The following is a 24,863-nucleotide window of genomic DNA, read 5'->3' as shown; positions in this document are numbered from 1 at the left end:
CCTACGATGTAACGGGGAACCTGATCCTGCGATCAGACCCGCTAAAGTCCTCGTCTAGTCTGTACGAAGACCTATAGATGTGAGGGAGGGATCCCTACAAGAACTAGGGACTGGGATAAGTTGGACACCTCCTAGCAGAAATAGTAGCAGTCAAAGACAAACACACAACAAAAAGCATAGAGGTCAGAAGACCTAGCAAAACTAACAGAGAACGGCAACAGAGCACCAAGCTAGCTCAAGAGTAGTAAATACAATGAAGTCCAGCAAGGCAAGGAGGGCGGAGCCGGATTAAATAGGCAAAAATGGTCATGTGACCAGCAAACTAAAAAAAAACTAACAGGAGAGTTCTAACAGTACCCCCTCTTCTAAGAGGATCCTCCGGATCCCCTAGGCCCAGGCGTACCAGGAAACCTCCTGTGAAATGCTCTGACAAGTCTGGAAGCAGAAACATCATCCGCCCTCACCCATGAGTTATCCTCAGGTCCGAAACCCTTCCAAGCGACAAGATACTGCAAACTCCCTCTATACCGTCTAGAATTTATAATGCGGGAAATTTCATATTCCCCGTCCTCCACCACCGGAGGAACAGTGGCAGAGGCGTCACCATCCGACACATCAGCTTTTTTCAACAGAGAAACATGAAACACTGGGTTAATCTTCCAGGACGTAGGAACCTCCAACCTAACAGCAGATTGGTTAACTATCTGAAGCACCTTAAAGGGCCCTACGAACTTGGGACCCAATTTTTTAGAAGGAATCCTCAATCGCAGATTCTTAGAGGACAACCAAACCATGTCACCAACAGCAAACAAAACCTCTTGCCGTTTCCTATCAAAGTACCTCTTAGATTTTTTGTTAGCCTCCTGAAGATTACCACGCACATCCGTCCAAACTCTCTCCAAATCACCGGAAAAACTCTCCTCCTCAGGCACAGCCGAAACCAATTTGGAGAATGACCCAAAAGACGGATGTCTCCCAGAACAAGAAAAAAAAGGCGAACACCCAGCAGAAGAGGATGTATGGTTGTTAAGAGCAAATTCAGCAAGTGGCAGAAACTCAGACCACCCCTCTTGATTGTCTGCCACAAAACATCGCAAGAACTGCTCAACATCCTGGTTCTTCCTGTAACGGGTCTGGGAGGCGGAACCTCAGAGCTACTATACAAAGAGGCGGTCCTTGTAAGGGAGCGGGTGGCGACCAGGGAAGACGGGCTGGAAGTCTCAGCAGGTGAACGGGACAGTCTCTGAGTGAACGGGACAGTCTCTGAGTGAACGGGACAGTCTCTGAGTGAACGGGCTGGAGGTCACGGCAAGTGACCGGGGCAGTCTCTAGGTATAGGGTTGGTACGACCTGTGGCGGCTGAAGATAGACGTGAGCTCCCAGGTGAGCAGGCGAGAGTCTCTGGATGAACGGGTGGTCACAGCAAGTGACGGCGGAGCCTCCAGGAAGACCAGCGGACAGGCGACAGATGAGCGCTCCCAGGTGAGCGGGCAGAATTCTCTGGACAGGCGGGTGGTCACAGCACGTGACGGCAGAGCCTCCGGGTAGGCAAACAGACAGGTAGCAGAAGAGCGCTCCCAGGTGAGCGGGCAGGAGTCACTGGACAGGCAGGTGGTCACAGCACGTGACGGCGGAGCCTCCAGGTAGGCTAGCAGGCAGATAGCAGATGTGCGCTCCCAGGTGAGCGGGCAAGCTGGTCCATAGACAGACTGACAGGAGTTGGAAGGCAGACCGTCGGACCTCAGGCAGGCAGGCAGGTAGCTGATGTGCGCTCCCAGGTGAGCGGGCAAGCGGGTCCTTAGACAGACTGACAGGATTAGTAAGGCAGACCGTCGGACCTCAGACAAGCTGGCAGGTATCTGATGTGCGCTCCCAGGTGAGCGGGCAGGCTGGTCCTTAGACAGACTGACAGGATTAGTAAGGCAGACCGTCGGACCTCAGACTAGCAGGCAGGTAGCAAGTAATCAGGCAGGAATCTGGCAGGTAACTGGCAGGTAACTGGCAACGGGACCTGAGGGCTGAAGCACAGGTGAGACACAGGTGCAAACAACATTGCTCGGGCACCTCCATTTTGGAGGAGGTGCCTTATATACGGTAAAGTCCTCCGGCCATTGGCCGGGGACTCCTAAGGACGGCGCGCGCGGCCCCTTTAAGAGGGAGGGAGGGCGCGCGCGCGCGCCCTAAGCACAGTGGCCGGGAAGGAGCGCGCGCTGCCAGCAGAGCGGGAGAGGGATGCCGGGCACGGAGCAGAGCGGTGAGGGGAACAGCGTCCCTGCCTAGCAGAGGGCAGGGACGCCGGCACTACAGTACCCCCCCCTTTAGGCCCCCCCTTTTTTAGGCCAGATAGAAATTTAGCTAAGATGAGAGGGGCATGGATGTTCTCCCGGGGCTCCCACGTTCTCTCCTCAGGACCAAACCCCTTCCAATCTACCAGAAAAAAGGTCTTTCCTCTTACCCTTTTGGTGGCAAGAATGTTCTCTACCTCAAACTCGTCCTCAGCAGAAACCGGAGCAGGAGGCGTACCTGTAGACTTGGAAAAAGAGTTAAGCACCACGGGTTTGAGGAGAGATACATGGAAGGAGTTGGGGATCCGTAAGTTGGCCGGGAGTTTCAATTTATAGGCCACCGGGTTGATCTGACTGATGACCTCCAGAGGGCCGATGAACCGAGGCCCTAACTTGTAAGAAGGTATCTTGAGTCGAACATATTTAGATGAGAGCCAGACTTTATCTCCTGGACGAAATTGTGGAGGATCCAGGCGTTTTTTGTCAGCGTGTCTTTTCATACGCTCGGATGACAGAAGGAGTGCGGACCGGGTACTCTCCCATATGGAGGAAAATTTGCTAACGAGAGATTCCGCAGCCGGGTTGTCCACAGAGGTGGAGACAGGAAAAGGAATCCGAGGATGCTGACCAAAGACTACAAAAAACGGGGATTTGGAGGAGGATTCGCTCTCGTGATTATTATAAGAGAACTCGGCCCATGGTAGGAGATCCACCCAGTCAGAATGGTGGGCATTAACGAAGTGCCGGAGGTAACTGGTCAGGTTCTGATTGATCCGCTCCACTTGACCATTGGACTGTGGGTGGTAAGCGGAAGAGAAGTCCAGGGTGACGTCTAGTAGTTAACAAGTGGCTCTCCAGAAACGTGAGGTAAACTGTACCCCACGATCTGACACGATGTGGAGGGGCAGGCCATGAAGACGGAAGATGTGGCAGATAAAGTCTTTAGCCAGCTCGGGTGCAGACGGAAGGCCTGGCAGGGGAATAAAGTGAGCCATCTTGGAAAAGTGGTCAGCGACCACCCAAATGACCGTACAACCGGCAGAGACGGGGAGATCAGTTATAAAGTCCATTGCTATATGCTGCCAGGGGGCAGCAGGTACAGGAAGCGGAAGGAGGCGTCCGGCTGGCAGATGTCTCGAGACTTTGTTGCGGGCGCAGGACACACAGGCAGAAACAAAGTCTATTATGTCCTTGTGCAGGGTAGGCCACCAATAGTGCCGGGCAATAAGCTGGAGGGTTTTTTTCTGACCGGCGTGGCCAGCTAGTTTAGACGAATGGCCCCAGTGTAGGATCTTCTCCCGATCAGGTACTGAAACAAACGTCTTACCGGGAGGGAGACGATTTAGACTCACGGGAGCCACCTGCATTACTCTGGCGGGATCGATGATATGTTTAGGTTCTTCCTCGAGATCGGACACCAGAAAGGATCGGGACAAGGCGTCTGCTTTGACGTTTTTGTCAGCCGGGCGAAAATGAAGAACAAAATCAAAACGAGCAAAAAACAAGGACCACCGGGCTTGTCGTGGGTTAAGTCTCTGGGCATGCTGGAGGTAAGCCAAGTTCTTGTGGTCAGTGTAAATTATTACCGGATGAAGAGCCCCCTCGAGTAGGTAACGCCACTCCTCCAACGCCAGTTTGATGGCCAATAACTCTCGGTCTCCTATGGAATAGTTGCGCTCAGAAGAGGAGAAGAGTTTGGAGAAGAAGCCACAAGTTACCATTCTCCCGGAAGATGATTTTTGAGTAAGTACCGCTCCGGCTCCAGAGGAGGAGGCGTCAACTTCCAGGAAGAACTGCTTGTTGCCGTCCGGGCGGTGCAGCACCGGGGCGGAAGAGAAGGCCTGTTTTAGGGAAAGAAAGGCCTCCTCTGCTTCGGGCGGCCACTCTTTGGGATTAGTACCCTTACGGGTGAGTGCGGAAATTGGGGCAGTCCGGGAAGAGAAGTGCGGGATGAAGAGGCGGTAATAGTTGGCGAAGCCCAGGAACCGTTGAATAGCCTTCAACCCCTCTGGTCGGGGCCATTTCTCGATGGCAGACAGTTTCTCAGGATCCATTTGTAGGCCGGTCTGAGAGATAATGTAGCCCAGAAACGGAAGCGAGGTCTGCTCAAAGAGGCACTTCTCATATTTAGCGTAGAGATGGTTCTGCCTGAGCCTGAGCAGGACCTGACGAACGTCCCTCCGGTGAGTCTAGAGATCCGGAGAGAAGACCAAGATGTCGTCCAGGTACACCACTACGCAGGAGTAGAGAAGGTCCCGGAAGATGTCATTGACCAACTCTTGAAAGACGGCAGGAGCGTTACAGAGACCAAAGGGCATTACCAGATATTCATAGTGGCCGTCCCGGGTGTTGAATGCCGTCTTCCATTCATCCCCCTGACGGATACGAACCAGGTTGTACGCCCCACGGAGGTTCAGTTTGGTGAAGATTCTAGCCCCCCTCAGACGATCAAATAACTCCGGAATGAGCGGAAGGGGGTACTTATTCTTCACCATGATCTGGTTAAGGCCTCTATAGTCTATACAGGGACGGAGAGAGCCGTCCTTCTTTTTGACGAAAAAGAAGCCTGCTCCCGCCGGGGAGGTAGATTTCCGAATGAATCCCCTGGCCAGATTTTCCTCAATACATTCGGACATCGACCGGGTGTCAGCAGCGGATAATGGATAAATACGCCCACGGGGAGGAGAAGTACCAGGTAACAGGTCGATAGGACAGTCGTATGGTCTATGAGGGGGTAGTGTCTCTGCCTCCTTTTTATTAAAGACATCAGCATAAGACCAATAAGGAATCGGAAGTCCAGGTAGATTAGCTGGGGTAGGAGAAGGACGGACGGGATGAACGGGAACCAGACAGGTCTTATGGCAGCCCTGTCCCCAGCGAAGGACTTCTCCGGTCTGCCAGTCAAGAACGGGTGCATGTTTCTGGAGCCAAGGTAGGCCTAGCAAGAGGGCGTGAGAGAGTCCAGGCAGAACATGGAAGGAGATACTTTCAGAATGCAGCATTCCCACCTGCAGAGTAATGGATTCGGTGATGAGTTGGATGGGGCGTGGTAAGAGCCCCCCATCCACGGCAGCAACAGACAAGGGTACAGCCAGAGGTTTGGTGGGGATGCGGTATTTCTCTACCAGGGACTGTGAAATAAGATTCCCGGCTGCTCCAGAGTCCAGTTGGGCTAGTTCGAAATAACGGTTCTCCCCGTAGACGATTGAAACTGACAACAGCAGGGATGGAGAGGATTTATTCTTGTCTAGGTGGACCTCTCTGAGCGAACCTAGACACAGGCGTTTCCCGATCTCTCCGGGCAGGCACGGATCCGGTGCTCCTTACTGCCACAGTAGAAGCAGGTCCCCTCGGCACGACGTAAGTCCTGACGGGTCTTGACCATCTTGGTCTGGTCGACCTGCATAGGCTCAGGAGGGTGTACCTGGTTAGAGACAGAAGGAGTGACGGGTTTCTGAAAAGTAGGAGCTAGACGTGGTAACCTCCTCTCACGGGTGACCTCTCTGGCACGCTCCTGGAACCGTAGGTCAATCCGGGTGGCAAGAGTTATTAAGTCATCGAGAGTGGTAGGAATGTCCCGACCGGCAAGTTCATCTTTAATACAGCCGGACAGACCCTCCCAGAAGACGGAAACCAGAGCGTCGTTATCCCAGGCCAGCTCCGAGGCAAGGGTACGGAACCGTATGGCATATTGGCCCACGGTGAGACTTTCCTGCCGGAGGCGTAGCAACGATGATGCGGATGAGGTCTTCCGTCCGGGTTCGTCGAAGACTTTCCGGAAAGCCGTGAGAAAAGCAGGCAAGTTGGACACCAGGGGGTCTCCTCTCTCCCATAGAGGATTTAGCCAGGCCAGGGCCTCCCCGGTGAGATGGGACATGATGAATGCAATTTTGGCTCGGTCGGAGTTAAACTGGTGGGACAAAAGTTCAAAGTGCAGGGTGCACTGATTTATGAAGCCCCGAGCCTGAGCGGAGTCGCCTCCGAAGCGAGGAGGTGCAGAAAGCCGGGGTCCAGGGTAGGATACCATGGTATTAGTGGGCAGCGGAGCTGCCGGATTGCGAGACATGGCACTGGCGGAGGTTGTTGGTGGAGCAGTCAGAGTGTCCAGGCGAGTATTGACATTCCGCAGGTGACCCAGGATGGACTCCTGTTGGGACCTTTGACGGGACAGTTCATGACACAGGTCCGAGAGCGAGGGAGCTTGGGTGCCACCGGGTTCCATGGCCCGAGCAAACTGTAACAGGTCTGGGAGGCGGAACCTCAGAGCTACTATACAAGGAGGCGGTCCTTGTAAGGGAGCGGGTGGCGACCAGGGAAGACGGGCTGGAAGTCTCAGCAGGTGAACGGGACAGTCTCTGAGTGAACGGGACAGTCTCTGAGTGAACGGGCTCGAGGTCACGGCAAGTGACCGGGGCAGTCTCTAGGTATAGGGTTGGTACGACCTGTGGCGGCTGAAGATAGACGTGAGCTCCCAGGTGAGCAGGCGAGAGTCTCTGGATGAACGGGTGGTCACAGCAAGTGACGGCGGAGCCTCCAGGAAGACCAGCGGACAGGCGACAGATGAGCGCTCCCAGGTGAGCGGGCAGAAGTCTCTGGACAGGCGGGTGGTCACAGCACGTGACGGCAGAGCCTCCGGGTAGGCAAACAGACAGGTAGCAGAAGAGCGCTCCCAGGTGAGCGGGCAGGAGTCACTGGGCAGGCAGGTGGTCACAGCACGTGACGGCGGAGCCTCCAGGTAGGCTAGCAGGCAGATAGCAGATGTGCGCTCCCAGGTGAGCGGGCAAGCTGGTCCATAGACAGACTGACAGGAGTTGGAAGGCAGACCGTCGGACCTCAGGCAGGCAGGCAGGTAGCTGATGTGCGCTCCCAGGTGAGCGGGCAGGCTGGTCCTTAGACAGACTGACAGGATTAGTAAGGCAGACCGTCGGACCTCAGACAAGCTGGCAGGTATCTGATGTGCGCTCCCAGGTGAGCGGGCAGGCTGGTCCTTAGACAGACTGACAGGATTAGTAAGGCAGACCGTCGGACCTCAGACTAGCAGGCAGGTAGCAAGTAATCAGGCAGGAATCTGGCAGGTAACTGGCAGGTAACTGGCAACGGGACCTGAGGGCTGAAGCACAGGTGAGACACAGGTGCAAACAACATTGCTCGGGCACCTCCATTTTGGAGGAGGTGCCTTATATACGGTAAAGTCCTCCGGCCATTGGCCGGGGACTCCTAAGGACGGCGCGCGCGGCCCCTTTAAGAGGGAGGGAGGGCGCGCGCGCGCGCCCTAAGCACAGTGGCCGGGAAGGAGCGCGCGCTGCCAGCAGAGCGGGAGAGGGACGCCGGGCACGGAGCAGAGCGGTGAGGGGAACAGCGTCCCTGCCTAGCAGAGGGCAGGGACGCCGGCACTACACTTCCTTTCTGTCTGGCCATTAGACTCAGGATGATATCCGGATGAAAACGACAAATGAACTCCCAACCTGTCACAAAAGGCACCCCAAAAACGAGCCACGAACTGAGGTCCCCTATCAGAAACAATGTCAGTAGGAACACCATGTAGTCTGACAATTTCCTTGACAAAGGCCTTAGCGAGTGTCTTAGCGCAAGGCAGTTTGATGAAGGGAACCAAATGACACATCTTGCTAAAATGGTCCACGACCACCCAGATGACCGTGAAACCTTCAGAGGTGGGAAGGTCAGTAATAAAGTCCATAGCCAGATGTGTCCAAGGTGCACTAGGAACCTCCAGAGGGCAAAGCAACCTCGCAGCAGGAGCATGCGAAGACTTGGATCTTGCACACACAGTACATTGGCGCACCCACTTAATGACTTCCTTCTGCCATCCAGGCCACCAAAAACTGCGACCCACAAGTCTCTTGGTCTCAGAAATTCCTGGATGACCTGCCAACCGAGACTCATGACACTCAACAAACAAATCTCTCCTAAAGGTCCTAGGCACAAACAACCTCCCATGGGGAGTGTTAGATGGGGCATTCTCCTGAGCTTTAAGAATCTCATCCTCCAAAACGGAGTCCAAAGCAGCAATCACACCTTCTTGTAAAATGGTCTCCTCTTCCTCCTCAACACCGACCATGGGAGAAAAGCTACGAGACAAAGCATCCGCTTTAACATTCTTGGTACCCGGGATGTAAGTAACGGAAAAATTAAACCGCGAGAAAAAAAGTGCCCACCTACCCTGACGGGCATTCAAGCGCTTGGCAGCATCAAGATAGATCAGATTTTTATGATCAGTGAAAACCTGAATGGGAAATTCAGCACCTTCCAAGAGATGACGCCAGTGTTCAAATGCGAGTTTAATCGCCAGCAATTCCCGATTACCAATATCGTATTTAAGTTCAGTCTCAGAAAATTTTTTTGAAAGAAAGGCACAGGGATGTACTCCATCCTTGTTTTCCTGAGACAACACCGCATCGACCCTCACCGAAGAAGCATCAACCTCAACCAAAAACGGCTTAGTCACATCAGGCTGCATAAGGATGGGAGCAGAGCTGAACCTCTCCTTTAGAAACACAAAAGCTTCAATGGCCTCAGAAGTCCACTGAACCGCATTAGCACCTTTCCTGGTGAGATCGGTCAGCGGTTTGACAATAATAGAAAAATTTTTTATGAATTTTCTGTAATAATTGGCGAAACCCAAAAACCTCTGTATCGATTTCAAACCAATAGGCCTAGGCCATTCCTGCACAGCTTGAACTTTAACCGGGTCCATCTCAAAACCTTCACTGGAGATAATGTAGCCCAAAAAACTAATTCTCTGTACAGCGAACTCACATTTCTCCAGCTTAGCAAAAAGCGAATTGTCCATTAATAACTGTAATACCTCACGTACGCTCCGCCAATGAGACTCCAGATCAGGCGAATAAATCAGAATGTCATCCAAATACACAACCACATTTTTGCCGATTAAAGGTCTAAGGATGTCATTAATAAGATTCTGAAAAAATGCTGGAGCATTGGTAAGACCAAAAGGCATAACCAGATTCTCAAAATGACCCACAGGAGTGTTAAAAGCAGTCTTCCATTCATCACCCTCCTTCATGCGCAACAAATTGTATGCCCCCCGGAGATCAATTTTAGAGAACCACTTGGCCCCCACTAACTGGTTAAATAAATCAGGAATTAATGGCAGTGGGTAAGGATTGCGTACAGTAATTTTATTAATCTCATGAAAGTCCAGACAAGGACGTAAACCGCCATCTTTTTTTTTTTACAAAAAAAAATCCAACAGCCACAGGAGACTTGGAAGGCCTAATGTGACCGGCGGCCAAGCTTGTCTGTATGTATTCCTCCAAAGCCTTTCTCTCAGGAATAGTAAGATTAAATAAACGACTTTTAGGAAGAGTCGCTCCAGGGACAAATTCAATGGTACAATCATAGTCTCTATGGGGAGGCAATATTTGCGACTCCTCCTCAGAAAAAACTCTCCAAAAATCCTGAATAGGTACAGGTAATTCCCCTTTTTCCACAGCAGCAATGCGCCCGTTACAACACTTGTCATAACACTTAGGGCTCCAGGACTTAATTTCACTGGTAGACCAATCCAGTACAGGATTGTGCAATTTTAACCAGGGTAACCCCAATATTACTGGAGAAGGCAAATTATCCAAAACCACCAAATCCAAATTCTCTTGATGAATACCATTAATAGTGAGGGGAAATTCACAGACCTTGTGAGTAACACTCTTCAAGCGAGAGCCATCAACAGAAACCACAGAAATAGGGGATGACAAAGTTTTAGGTTCTAATCTAAGTTTTTCCAAGAATCCCCCATCAATCACATTCAGAGTAGAACCACAATCCACAAATACCCGAAATTCAATTAATTCATCCTGAGCAGCAGTAGTGGCAGATAGGAATACTCCCTTAGAATTTAAACAGGCAATACGGGCATGACTGACCATTTTTTTTTCTTTCTTCATACGAAGCACACAGTTCTTAATAAAATGACCAGAATTTCCGCAATAGAAGCACAAGCCTTCAGAAAGCCTGCAGTCTTTTTCCTGAGAGCGGGGTGCCATCGCCCCAATCTCCATCGGCTCTCCATTGTCAGCACAGACCCTCTCAGGACTCGGAGCTGACATAGCAGAGGATTTGCTCTCATTAACCCTTGCACGCAGTCTCCTGTCCACCCGTATAGCTAATTGCATTGCCTCCTGCAAGTTTCCAGGTGTGGGATAAGCAATCAGTAAATCCTTAACCCTTTCACCTAGCCCTGCAAGAAACAAGCTTTTCAAAGCTGAATCGTTCCACCCCACCTGGGCAAACCACCGACGGAAGTGAGAACAATATTTTTCCATATTACCCGATCCCTGCCTCAAACGTCTTAATTCAGACTCAGCAGATGAGACACGATCAGGATCATCGTACAACAAACCCAAAGCAGAAAAAAAAACTATCCACTGATCTAAAGCACGGATCACTAGGTTGGAGAGAGAAGGCCCATCCCTGAGGATCTTTGCGCAAAAGTGACATTATGAACCCTATGCGCTGTGATTCATCACCAGAGGATCCGGGTCTCAAACGAAAATACAATAAACAAGCATTTTTAAAAGAAAAAAAATCTTGTTGTTCGCCAAAAAATAGATTAGGCAGACGTACCTTAGGTTCAACAAAATGTGCTCCAGAACAGCTACTCACGTGTTGTTGGAGCTTGGCCACCTCCAGAGAGAGTCCCTGCAAGCGTTGAGTCAAATCTTGAACCGAGACCATGATGGAAAACTGGAGGTCTTTCCTTAGAAAATTTTTTTTTTTTTTTTTCTTTTAGGGCTGGACTTACTGTTATGATCTGCTACAGAGACTAAGGAAAGACAGGAGATCTGTCCCTACAATAGAACTAAACTAGATCCCTACGATGTAACGGGGAACCTGATCCTGCGATCAGACCCGCTAAAGTCCTCGGCTAGTCTGTACGAAGACCTATAGATGTGAGGGAGGGATCCCTACAAGAACTAGGGACTGGGATAAGTTGGACACCTCCTAGCAGAAATAGTAGCAGTCAAAGACAAACACACAACAAAAAGCATAGAGGTCAGAAGACCTAGCAAAACTAACAGAGAACGGCAACAGAGCACCAAGCTAGCTCAAGAGTAGTAAATACAATGAAGTCCAGCAAGGCAAGGAGGGCGGAGCCGGATTAAATAGGCAAAAATGGTCATGTGACCAGCAAACTAAAAAAAACCTAACAGGAGAGTTCTAACACAAGGGACTAATTGTAGTAGAGACTAATCCTGATGATACAGACTTGTATATGGTAATTGGCACAAATATTGTTAGTAACTGTTTGGGAGAAGTGTTGTTCTTGCTCCAACAGATGGCTGACACCGCCAGACCAGGGCAGAGGATGGTGCTCCAGAAAGAGATCCGAGCTCTTATGTACCAGCAACAGGTAAAGCTGTCAGGTGGTGAAATTGGTAATGTACGGGTGACAGACCCGATACCCATTGCGATTCCCCCAATGAGTGAAATGCTGATTTGGTGTAGAGCAGCAATAGGTCTCAAAGGACGGAGCTACCAGGTGGTAGTAGAGCCCCTTACCTCAGAATATAGACCTACACTCTTGACTGCCAGAGGGGTAGTGGATGTACGCAATGGGAGGGTGCCCATACGCCTCCTAAACTATGGGGAGGACGAGATTAGATTACCACGCTACGCCACTGTTGCTAAACTGTACACAGTAGATAACAACTCTATATACACGGCGGAGTCCTTAACCTCACCAGACGAAGTGGAGGATAATGACCCGGGAACGCAGGTGGAGGATTGGTGTCAACAGCTCCATGTTGGGACAGACACCACTCCTGCCCATCAGAAACAGGGTGTACACCGGGTGATTCAGGAATACGAGCAGGTATTCAGTAAACACCCTCTTGAGTTTGGGAGGATTAAAGGGGTACAACACCATATCCCCACAGGTGACCATTCACCCATCAAAGAACATTACAGGTCTATACCACCAGCACACTACCAGAAGGCGAAGGAGATGTTGCACGACATGAAAAAGGCAGGGGTAGTAAGGGATAGTTGTAGTCCCTGGGCAGCTCCTCAAGTTCTAGTCAGGAAAAAGGACGGAAGCATGAGAATGTGTGTAGATTACAGACAAGTAAATCGTATTACACATAAAGATGCATATGACGCGCCCCCTGTGCTGTGTAGGGGATACCCGGAGCCGGATCGCTGGGGGGGGTTGTAGTCCTCCGTTGCTGTGACCCGGTCCGTGCCTAGGGCGGTCAAACCAGTGGCAGTCTTAGTAATGTGACAAATGTCCGACTACGCCACCCGTGGATTGCGGTCAGTGGGGACCGCCGCTGCGCTGCAGACCGCTGAGGCTGATGTTGTATGCGCAGCCAAGTATGGGATAACTCCCCACGGGAGAAGTATTGCCTCAGGGCAGCTAGTGTAGATGATGGGAGTGATGGTGCGCGAGTGTCCCAGCACCAGTAGTGCTGGTGCGGTGAAGAAACACAGAGACGTGTGGTGCAGTTCAGGGTCTTTACTGATGGTATAACGCAGACCCTCCCGGGAGTACTGGCTAGCAGTAGAGGCCTGGTCAGTCTGAGAGCTAGCAGGATCTCCCCCTGGCCAGGTGGAGTTGTAGGCCTCCCCGTCTCTCTGCACTCTTTCCTGGCTACCTTGCTGTGTGCGGGTAGAAGTAGCCCACGTCCCTGAGTATACCGTGTGGTGCTCACCCGTATGGCCGGTGACTTGGGGCCTTCCGTTAGCCTCCGCTTCACGATGGCGGTGCTGGTCCCTTGCTTGTGACCGTGCCTCCGGGCTTCTATGGCCAGAGGACATGGAATCCCCTGCCGGTTGGATTCTGCTGCTGGACCTGGATGTCCCCACAGCCTCGGACTCCGTGTCCGGGTTTAGTGTCTTCAGCCAAGGCGAGCTTTCTAGCTTCCAGCCTCTGGCACTCACTCCTGCTCCTACAGAGCTCCTGGTTCTTCCTTTCCCTGTGTCTGAAACTGTCTCCAGGCTCTGACTGTCCTAATCCCCCCTCAGACCCAGTTTATAAGGGCAGATTCCTCCCCTCCCAGGTCTGGGCGGGCAGTGTTGCATGCTTAGGGCTCCTGACCAGAGAAACCTCCCACCTGCTCTCAGACGTAATATTTCTATTACTGTGGCAACCAGACCCCTGGGGTGCCACATTCCCCCTATAGTAAATTTTAGTACTCCGGAACTAAACACATTTTTAAAGAAACATAAATGCAGGGTATAACAATAATACAATAACATATTTACAAGTAGCTTTAGTTCTTTAAAGGTCACGGCGTGTCCGCAACCGGGTGTCCATATCACCCAAGGTGAAGTTTGTGAAACAAGAGGGCGTCCATGTCACCCAAGGTGAAGCTTTAAGCGAAGTAGGGGACCTGTCCAAAGCAAACCCCTTGCGTTGGCCTTGGGCGTGGCTGCAAGGCTGAAGCTAGCTACTTTGGGCCGCAAGGAGGCCACGCCAGACAGGTTTTCTCTTCCGCGGCCGTCTTCGCAAGAGGCACCAAGGTGCAACTATCTACAAGAATTGTTCCGGTTATCCAGTGTCCATAACCTGTTAGTCCATAAAAATCTGCAGGGTAACTGACATAATTAATAACAGGCAACAAACATAAACCATAAACAGTTAAACAGATAAATTCGCAGTGCATTAGTTTAGATTTTCCAGCGAGCGGGCATATGACCTCTAGTGACTCTAGTGGACCTACGGAGCTCACTAACTGGTCCTGCACTACAGGGTGTAGGAGGTGTTATGGGTAAGCTGGGCAGCTGTCTGATCACTCTTTGGCTCACTAGGGGCACGGCAGGCTCACTACTAGCAGAGGGTTGATTCTCCTGGGCTGCTGGTATGGATTCTTCTGCCTCCTGGGCCGGCTGCTCTTCCAGCTCTACCTGGTCTTCTGTAGGCACTTGAGGGGCTGGCTGGAGAAAGGTGAGGACGGGCACCACGATAGCGTTGTTTACTTGTGTCCAGGACCGGGGAAAGTCTCCGAGTACGGTGCTGATCATTTCCTCCTTTTCCTCTACGGGTTGAGGGTCTTCCTGATCTTCATCCGTGCTTTGCAACTTCTCGGGGCACTTTTTCAGGTGGTCTCTGGAGACAGTGGCTGTGGTCTCTCCTCCATCCTTGCTGATGACGTACACCTTTGGATTATTGTGGCTTGAGGGCAGTACGGTGTACGGGTCCTTTTCCCACTGGTCGTCCAACTTATGGAGCCGCCTTTTTCTTTTCAAGACCTGCTCTCCAGGTACCAGGGGAACAGCGGGAGCATGTTGGTTATAAGTCCTCTCCTGCCTTTCTCTTGATTGACAGAGACTTCGCTCAACGCTCTCCTGTACTTTCCGGTACTGCTGCTGCCGTTCTGTATCCCAGTCTGCCTCTGGCGAGGTGTCCTCGGGTATCAGGACTCCCATATCCAGGTCAACAGGCAGCTTACCAGGTCTTGCTAGCATTAGGTAAGCAGGGGTACAGTTGGTGGAACCTACCGGGATGTGGTTATACAGGTCCACCAGATCGGGCAGTTTCTCAGGCCACAGGCTGCGTTCTTCCAGGGGCAATGTTTTTAGCAGATCTATCACCACCTGGTTCATCTTCTCGCAGAGTCCATTGGTTTGGGGGTGATAGGGCGTTGTTCTTATCTTCTTGCAGCCATACAGGTTGCAGAACTCCTGGAAGACCTACGCTTCGAAGGCTGGTCCTTGGTCCGTCAGCACTTGGTCCGGGTACCCGTGTGGGCGGCAGAAGTGCAGTTGGAAGGCTCTGACTGCTGTCTGAGCCGTTAAGTCTTTGACAGGGACCACCACCAGGAACCGGGAGTAGTGATCCACGATGGTTAGGGCGTAGACATACCCGCTTCTGCTTGGAGCCAGTTTAACATGGTCCAGAGCGACCAGTTCCAGCGGCTGCCTGGTGATGATGGGCTGCAGAGGAGTCCTCTGGCTGGTACGGTCCCTTCTTCTTAGATTGCACGGGCCACAGTCTCTACACCACCTCTCAATGGCTCCTCTTATGCCTATCCAGTAGAACCGTTCACGCAGCAGGAACTCCAGCTTCTTCCATGAGAAGTGCCCTGCCCCATTGTGCTAGGCCTCCAGCACCATAGCTGCGTCCCGTCTCGGTACCACAACCTGCCAGATCAGCTCATGTGTCCTGGAATTGACCATTCTGCGGCACAACTTCTCCTTGTAGAGAAACAGTCTGCTCTTCTCCGTCCACAGTTGCTTGGTCTCTTCCGGAGTGTCTGGGTCCAGGCGGGCGTCAGCCTGGGTCAGCATCTCCTTCACCAGATGGACTGCGGGGTCACTGTCTTGCGTCTCCGCCCAGTTGTAGTGGGGTAAGGGGTTGAACGTAGCAGATCGCTGGCCCCTCACACGGTGGGAATACTGGGTAATCCCATGACGGTGAAACGCAGGGAGTTCGATCTCTTCCAATTCTTCTGGATCCTCCCCTTCATCCGGTAGGTTTGGCATCCTGGACAGGGCGTCCGCGTTGGTATTGGAGCGCCCTGCCCGGTATTTGATCGTGAACTCATAATTGGACAGGCGGGCCATCCATCTCTGCTCCAGGGCACCCAGTCTTGCAGTGTCCAGGTGTGTCAACGGGTTGTTGTCCGTGTACACGGTGAACCTGGAAGAGGCAAGGTAATGCTTGAAACGTTCCGTTACTGCCCACACCACTGCCAGGAACTCTAGCTTGAACGAACTGTAATTCTCAGGGTTTCTTTCCGTGGGTCGCAGTTTTCGGCTGGCGTAAGCAATTACCCGTTCTCTCCCCTGCTGGATCTGGGACAGTACGGCTCCTAGCCCGATGTTGCTTGCGTCCGTGTGGAGGATAAAGGGCTGGCTGTAATCAGGGTACGCCAGGATTTCATCCCTCGCGAGGGCCATCTTCAGCTGGCGGAATGACTCCTCTTCCAGCTTTTCCCATCTGAAGGGTGGCTTCTGGTTTTTGGCCTTCCTGGACTGGCCTATCAGGAGGTCCTGCATAGGAGCTGCCTTCTTGGTAAAACCGGGAATGAATCTTCGGTAGTAGCCTACCAACCCGAGGAACTGCCGCCCTTCCTTTATGCTGGATGGTCTTGGCCAGTCCTTAATCACGGTGATCTTATCAGGGTCAGCGGCCACTCCGTCAGCTCTCACCACGTGTCCCAGGTACTGTACCTTTGGCTTCAGTAGATGACACTTTGAGGGTTTTACCTTTAGGCCATAGTTTGCCAGGGCTTCAAACACTTCTGCCAGGTGTTCCAGATGGTCCTCATAGGTCTTGGAATAGGCGATGACATCGTCCAGGTATAATAGGACCGTCTCAAAGTTCCGGTGTCCCAGACAGCATTCCATCAACCGTTGGAAGGTTCCTGGTGCGTTGCAGAGCCCGAACGGCATACAGTTAAATTCGCTGAGTCGCATCGGGGTAGTAAATGCGGTCTTCTCCCGGTCCGCCTCTGCTACAGGAACCTGCCAGTACCCGCTAGTGAGATCCAAAGTAGAGAAGAAGTTAGCAGATTTTAATGCAGCTAAGGACTCTTCTATCCTTGGTAATGGGTACGCATCTTTGTGTGTGATACGGTTGACCTTCCTGTAGTCTACACAGATTCTCATGGTGTTGTCTTTCTTTTTCACTAAGACTAGTGGAGCTGCCCAGGGGCTACAGCTGTCCCTAATTACCCCAGCCTCCTTCATGTCTTTTAGCATCTCCTTGGCGTGTTGATAGTGTGCAGGGGGTACGGGTCGGTATCTCTCCTTTATGGGAGGATGGTCTCCCGTGGGGATGTGATGTTCTACACCCTTTACTCGCCCGAAGTCCAGCGGGTGTTTACTAAACACTCTCTCGCACTCCTGAACCACCCGATAGACTCCCTGTTTTTGGTGTGAGGGAGTGGAGTCAGTACTCAAATGCAGTTGCTGACACCAGTCCTGCATTGGTTTCTTAGAGCCGTTACCTTCCTCTGGTTGAGATGGAGGCAAGGGTTCCACGGCCTGTACAGGGTTCTGGTTGATGGTGAACAATTTGGCTAGCGTGGCATACCGGGCAGGTATACTTCTCTCTCCCCGATATTGATGATGCGGACGGGCACCCTCCCATGGCGTACATCGACCACCCCCCGTGCTATCAAAATGGTGGGCCTACTGTCTGAGTAGACGGGTTCTACCATTGCTTGGTAGCCTCTACCTCTTAGACCAGTAGCTGCCCGGCACCAAATCATCATCTCACTTTTTGGGGGCATGGCAATAGGGAACGGTTCACACATTCTCACGCTACCTATCTCACCACCAGATAGTTCCACTTGTTGCCGCTTCATCAGTGCCCGGATCTCTTTTTGGAGCACACGCTGATGGCTGGAACTGGCGTTCTTGGCAACCTGCTGCAAAATAAGAATCACCTCTGCAAGACAGTTTTCAATTACGTTAGTACCTAAGGTTATTTTTGGGTGACTCTCGCGACGGTCAATGTCCACAATGATCAGTCCTTGTGCCGGCAGTTCAACTTTACCGACCTTGATGGTCACCTCTCTAAATCCTATCTGGGGCACGGGCTGACCATTGCTGGCTATAATGCTCAGGTCGTCATCTGGGTAGCGGGTTATGTCCGAGTCATTCCAGTACCGCTTGAAGAGCACGTACGGGATGGTAGTCACCTGTGACCCAGTGTCTAGTAGGACACTCATAGGAATGCCATCCAGTACCACAGGCAAGACCGGACGTCACCCTACGTATTTGTCACGCCAGTTCGATGGGCCTGATGATCTTATGCCTGGGGGTTGGCCCTCTATCCCAGGTTGTGCCCGTTTAAATGACAGTACCTTGCAATATGTCCGGGTTGATTGCAGCGGTGGCAGATGGGTCGTCCGTCCTCGTTGTATCTGTCGCTGGGTCTTCCTCTGGCCTGTGGGGGCCTCCTCAGTCGGCGCCACGGGACATCCTCCGGTCCGGATGCCAGCTGGATCTTTCCTGGAGAAGAGACCTGTAAAGACTGCACAGTTCTGGTTAGCGCGGCAACGCTCTTAGTCAGCTCTTGGACCTGATGGTGCAGGTCTGTAGCCGGGTTATTGTTCAAAGCCTGTGCATTAGCTCCCACAGGCCCTGCAGACAAGGGCGCCGCGTCCTGGTGATAAGTGATAGCAGGGCGCCTGTGGGTCACAGCGCCACCTGGTGCCGGTTCTCGGAGCACCCAGATGGCTCTGTCCTTGAACTGTGCAAAGTCCAGGTCAGGGTCCTGTAAGGCCATTGCCCGTAACTGGGTTCGGTGGGCATTACACAGTAGACCCTCAATAAATTGTTCGGTCAACAGCTTGTCTTCATTTCCCACGCTGTCAGGGTCTGCCTGCTTAATGGCTCTCAGGGCCTCTTGTAGGTTTAGAGCATAGTCTCTTATACTTTCATGTGCCCGCTGTTTGCACCCGTAAAATCTGAGCTTTATTTCGGCTGAGGTGCGGGTGTCAAATGTGTCTTTCAGCCGGGCTAGTATTTCTCTGACAGTCCTCTTCTTCTCAGGTGACCAGGACTTTACCTCCATTTGGGCTGCCCCGATTAACTGGGCCACCAGGATGCTTACTTTTTGCTCTTCCGTGAGGGGGTATACCTGGAAGAGGCTATCCAGTCTTTCCCTAAAGTCACTTAGGGTATGTGACTCCCCTGAGTACTGGGGTAGCCAGGTTGCCCCCGGGATATAGGGCATGGTGAATGGCATGACCGCAGCAGCGGTTGCGCTGGCGGCCGGTGTGGCGGTGGAGCTCCCCTCGGTGTCCGACATCCTCCTTCCCCCCTAGTGGACCGTGGCCTACCTTGCAATGCTCTTCTTCCGTAGGCCACGGCTCCGCAGTCGATCGTCGGGGTTGAGGACCTTGCGTCGCGCTCCTGTGACGTCAGCGTCGCTCTTCCTCCCTTCCAGGACCTTACGCAGCGTCGGAGCGTGGGGCAGAGCTTCGGATCTCACGCGCTTTCGGCGTCCACGCCCCTCTTCTTCCTGTGCGGCGTCCTGTAGATGGCGTCCGATGGCGGGAAGCAGCTGCGGATGGCGGGAAGACGGCAGAAGACGGCGGGAAACGACCCAAGATGGCGTCCGATGGCGGGAAACGGCTCCGGACGGCGAGAAACTTCGCCACAGGTAAGTATAAAAGTCCTTTTCAGGCACGCAGTACCCGGTGGTTGCGGGCACGAAATCCTGCCGACTACGCCAAAGTTGACGCGCCCCCTGGGCCTGTGCTGTGTAGGGGATACCTGGAGCCGGATCGCTGGGGGGGAGTTGTAGTCCTCCGTGGCTGTGACCTGGTCCGTGCCCAGGGCGGTCAAACCAGTGGCAGTCTTAGTAATGTGATAAATGTCCGACTACGCCACCCGTGGATTGCGGTCAGTGGGGACCGCCGCTGCGCTGCAGACTGCTGAGGCTGATGTTGTATGCGCAACCAAGTATGGGATAACTCCCCACGGGAGAAGTATTGCCTCAGGACAGCTAGTGTAGATGATGGGAGTGATGGTGCGCGAGTGTCCCAGCACCAGTAGTGCTGGTGCGGTGAAGAAACACAGAGACGTGTGGTGCAGTTCAGGGTCTTTACTGATGGTATAACGTAGACCCTCCCGGGAGTACTGGCTAGCAGTAGAGGCCTGGTCAGTCTGAGAGCTAGCAGGATCTCCCCCTGGCCAGGTGGAGTTGTAGGCCTCCCCGTCTCTCTGCACTCTTTCCTGGCTACCTTGCTGTGTGCGGGTAGAAGTAGCCCACGTCCCTGAGTATACCGTGTGGTGCTCACCCGTATGGCCGGTGACTTGGGGCCTTCCGTTAGCCTCCGCTTCACGATGGCGGTGCTGGTCCCTTGCTTGTGACCGTGCCTCCGGGCTTCTATGGCCAGAGGACATGGAATCCCCTGCCGGTTGGATTCTGCTGCTGGACCTGGATGTCCCCACAGCCTCGGACTCCGTGTCTGGGTTTAGTGTCTTCAGCCAAGGCGAGCTTTCTAGCTTCCAGCCTCTGGCACTCACTCCTGCTCCTACAGAGCTCCTGGTTCTTCCTTTCACTGTGTCTGGAACTGTCTCCAGGCTCTGACTGTCCTAATTAGAGAAGAGCGTTGTTCTACTCGAACTGTTCGCCAATCTCAAATTCGAGCTGTTTTGGGCGGTGTTCGAGCTGTTCGGCGAACAAGAACAATTTGAGAAATATTCGGCTGTTCGAGGTTATGTTCGATAACTGTTCGTGCACCAAAATCATAACTGGATTTTTTCTCAGTAATGATGAAAATTAATGTTAATACGCAGTTTGAGTGTACAGCTGGGTGGGGGGAGGGGCAGGGGATGGATCTCTGCAGGAACAATGAAGATCTCCATTTTTTTTTTCTCTTTCCCGCATTTACAGTGGGGAGGTGCAATCTGTCAGCCTATCAGCAGCGCACACACGGAGCGAAGTGCTTTTTTTCACACAAGCAAGGGGGCATGTGTCATTGGCAGTGTATGTCACGTGTCCTTGCCCTATAAGACCAAGCCATTTTCCCCGTCGCCACCATTTTCTCACTGCTGCAGCTGCGTGTTAGACGGCACCGCTGTTGCTGTGTGCGCTATACCTTGTTAATTTCAAGCCAATTTTCGCACAAATCTACAGATAGCTTGGGAGTAGGGAATAGTTGTGATTGCAGTCCTTTTAAGGACTAGGTTACAGCATTTCCTATGACTTTTATCAAGCAGGTCTGTGCTCTTAAATAGATAGGTTGTGGGAGTAAAGACTAATTGTAATTGGAGTCCTTTTCAGGACTAGGTTACATCAGTTCCTATCAGTTTTTGCCAGGCAGGTCTGTGCCAGTGCTGTGCAAGTTTTTTTCACAGCATTTGGCTGAATCTAGCAAAGCTAATCCTTTTTGGCCTATTGCAGAGTGTGTTAGTCAGTGGAGTAGCCTATCTGTGTTGCAAGATATACCACCTGTGTATAGAATACCAATTTTTTTACTGCACCTAGTGAAGTAAAATCTTTTGGGCATAGCATCATTCTATTAGTCCATCTATACTGACCTCCATCAGGTTGCAAATTGAATATAATTTTTTTCTGCATCTAGCTCTGAAAAAATATTGGGCTTCTAGCTGTGTGTGGGACTTGTTGTATTAGTCCATCTATACTGACCTCCATCAGGTTGCAAACTGAATATATTTTTTTCTGCATCTACCTCTGAAAAAATATTGGGCTTCTAGCAGCGTGTGGGACTTGTTCTATTAATCCATCTATACAGACCTCCATCAGGTTGCAAACTGAATATATTTTTTTCTGCATCTACCTCTAAAAAAATATTGGGCTTCTAGCTGTGTGTGGGACTTGTTGTATTAGTCCATCTATACTGATCTCCATCAGGTTGCAAATTAAAAATAATTTTTATCTGCATCTACAGTACCTCTGAAAAAATATTTGGGCTTCTAGCTGTGTGTGGGACTTGTTCTATTAGTCCATCTATACTGACCTCCATCAGGTTGCAAATTGAATATCATTTTTATCTGCATCTAGCTCTGAAAAAATATTTGGCCTTCTAGCAGTGTGTGGGACTTTCTCTATTAGTCCATCTATACTGACCTCCATCAGGTTGCAAATTAAAAATAATTTTTATCTGCATCTACCTCTGAAAAAATATTTGGGCTTCTAGCTGTGTGTGGGACTTGTTCTATTAATCCATCTATACAGACCTCCATCAGGTTGCAAACTGAATATATTTTTTTCTGCATCTACCTCTGAAAAAATATTGGGCTTCTAGCTGTGTGTGGGACTTGTTGTATTAGTCCATCTATACTGACCTCCATCAGGTTGCAAACTGAATATATTTTTTTCTGCATCTAGCTCTGAAAAAATATTGGGCTTCTAGCTGTGTGTGGGACTTGTTCTATTAATCCATCTATACAGACCTCCATCAGGTTGCAAACTGAATATATTTTTTTCTGCATCTACCTCTGAAAAAATATGTGGCCTTCTAGCAGTGTGTGGGACTTTCTCTATTAGTCCATCTATACTGACCTCCATCAGGTTGCAAATTGAATATAATTTTTATCTGCATCTAGCTCTGAAAAAATATTTGGCCTTCTAGCAGTGTGTGGGACTTTCTCTATTAGTCCATCTATACTGACCTCCATCAGGTTGCAAATTAAAAATAATTTTTATCTGCATCTACCTCTGAAAAAATATTTGGGCTTCTAGCAGTGTGTGGGACTCATTGTATTAGGCCATCTATACCAAGCTCCACCAGCTTTGAAATTAATAATAATTTTTAGCTGCATCTAGCCCTGAAAATAATTTTTCCCAATAGTGGTAGCAATAGAAATATGGGGCGCGCGCCTGGCTAACAAAAATATACGCTTCATAACACAAAACACCAGCCTAGCGCACTGCATTAATAAGATGGCATCATTGTCTCTCCCAGTGCTAGGCCTACTACGCCGGCTAGTATTCCTGTGCCTAAAACGCAATGTATGGGTCCGCGCTAGCCACTATGCTGAGGGGTATAAAGCTGCTGCTAACGCTTTATAACAATTCAATTGGCAGATTTTCACAGAGCTCTTCCACAACGCCCACCCATCGGGCAACAGTTGCCCACCCTCCCTATGGGATCTAGTGGCGAATAGTTGATGCCATTAATCAGAGCGTCAGTTGCCCCGTCAACGTGGCAAGCATACGGTAAGGCATGGGAAGAGTGGACACGACTAGTAGCAGGCAGACGGGTTGACCAATGTGAACAAGCCAGATCACAAGTCACCATAGAATTTCTCCACCAGCTAATGATGAGGGGCATATCAGGGGCGTCAGCGCAGCGGTGTCTGACCGGAGTAGCATTTCACTTCCAACTACTGAATTGGGGAGATGTGACAAAGATTCATCATCAGACAATCCATAAAAGGGTGGAAAAGGGGTCAGCCAAGTCAGGAATGTAGACGTCCCGTCCCGTGTCACTAAAACTGATTTCTCACATCTTATCACTAACACCATTAACATGACACTCACAATTTGAAGCAACACTAATGTCTACTGCATTTGTGATCGCCTTCTTCGGGGCGCTATGTATTAGTCCCTCAATCCAAAATTACCACCAGTGGACGCTTATTACACCAGGAAGTAGTCATAGCCAATAATGCAATACGTGTACGCATACACCAATCGAAAACGGTTCCAGCGGGCAGGGGTACTTGGGTACTTCTACAACCCACAAACGGTACACTGAGTCGGGTAACAATAGTAAAAACATATCTAACCATCATATCACAAAGTAATTTCTTCGTATCACACATTGATGGAATGCCCTTATCAAGATACCTGTTCCAAGCTATATTTAATAAATGCATAACATCGGCAGGGAACCACCCCAAAGATTACGGGACACACTCATTCCGCATAGGTGCGGCCACGGAAGCAGCAAGAGCAGGACTGTCAGAAACGGAAGTTCAGAGGATAGGGAGATGGCGATCCACGTCTTTGGCGAGATACATAAGACCAGACTTGTTATCCTAACTTGGTTTGTTTCTTTTACAGGTGACGCTAAGCCAACAGTGTGAGTGATAGGCCACTCGTATATATATTGGGCACAAAAAAGGGCGAAAGTCCGCCCAGGCGGGAGGAAATTAGAGTTTCATAACACATATTTCAACTGGAGAGGTATTAGAGGCCTGCTATGGCCACAGGTACTAATGGAGGTAATCAAGGTAGGGAGAGAGGCAAGAGGTCCGGTCATCTTAGTTATACAGGCCGGGGGAAACAACCTAGGTCATCACAAGAGCGCATAACTAATGGCAATAATGAAACTAGACACTGAGCGCTTCAGAGAATTTTTCACAAAATTAGCTATAGTATGGTCAGAGATTGTGCCGATAGCGGTATGGCAAGGTGCGCGAGACATCACGGCCATCGAATGGACAAGGCGGGTAATAAATATTCGGATGGCAAAATTTAGAAGAGACAGAGGCGGTGTAGTGATACGACACCGACAACTGGAAGGAGATAAAGCAGGCCTCATACGGCCCGACGGTGTTCACTTAATAGATATTGGACTGGACATATTCCTGTCAGGACTCCAGGACGGAGTGGAACAAGCGTTAAGAGTGATGGGTGGGGGTCAGAGTCCTGCATACGAGTACGCTGGATCCTCCGTGGCCTGGAAATAGAAAGGACATGTTGGAGAGTTACACTTGTTGGCCAACTTGCCGGAGTGGGGACCCAGGGCATGCTGCAACAAGCTGAATTATTTTAGAAATAAAATGCCTTTCTAATGGAATGAGTATAAAGAGTTAATAAAGCTGTGACCGATCCTCACCCATCCAGTTGTAAGAGTTACATTATTGGGTTGTCCATGAAAGGGGGGCGGTAGGGGGGCTGAGCATCTGGGTTTGGTTGGGGGTCCCCACAGTCTGCCTAGGCTAGATTAATTTAAAAATTCTTATTAGATACACAGGCGGTGCAGCTTGCTTCGCAGCTGGGCTACTACGCCCAAAGTATTGCCTAGGCTAGATGCAGTTAAAAATTCTACGCTGACTAGCAGACACTGAAGATTTGGAGCAGACCTCTGAGTAAACAGCTCTTCAGACTCAACCATCTGTGTTACCCCAAGCCATAGTGTATGTAGTTTCTTACAGTTAAAA

The sequence above is a fragment of the Phyllobates terribilis genome, unplaced genomic scaffold (assembly GCF_046119375.1).
Source record: "Phyllobates terribilis strain yellow unplaced genomic scaffold, ASM4611937v1 Scaffold_13__5_contigs__length_258822181, whole genome shotgun sequence".
NCBI classification, from domain to species: domain Eukaryota; kingdom Metazoa; phylum Chordata; class Amphibia; order Anura; family Dendrobatidae; genus Phyllobates; species Phyllobates terribilis.
This window is presented reverse-complemented; position numbering follows the sequence as displayed.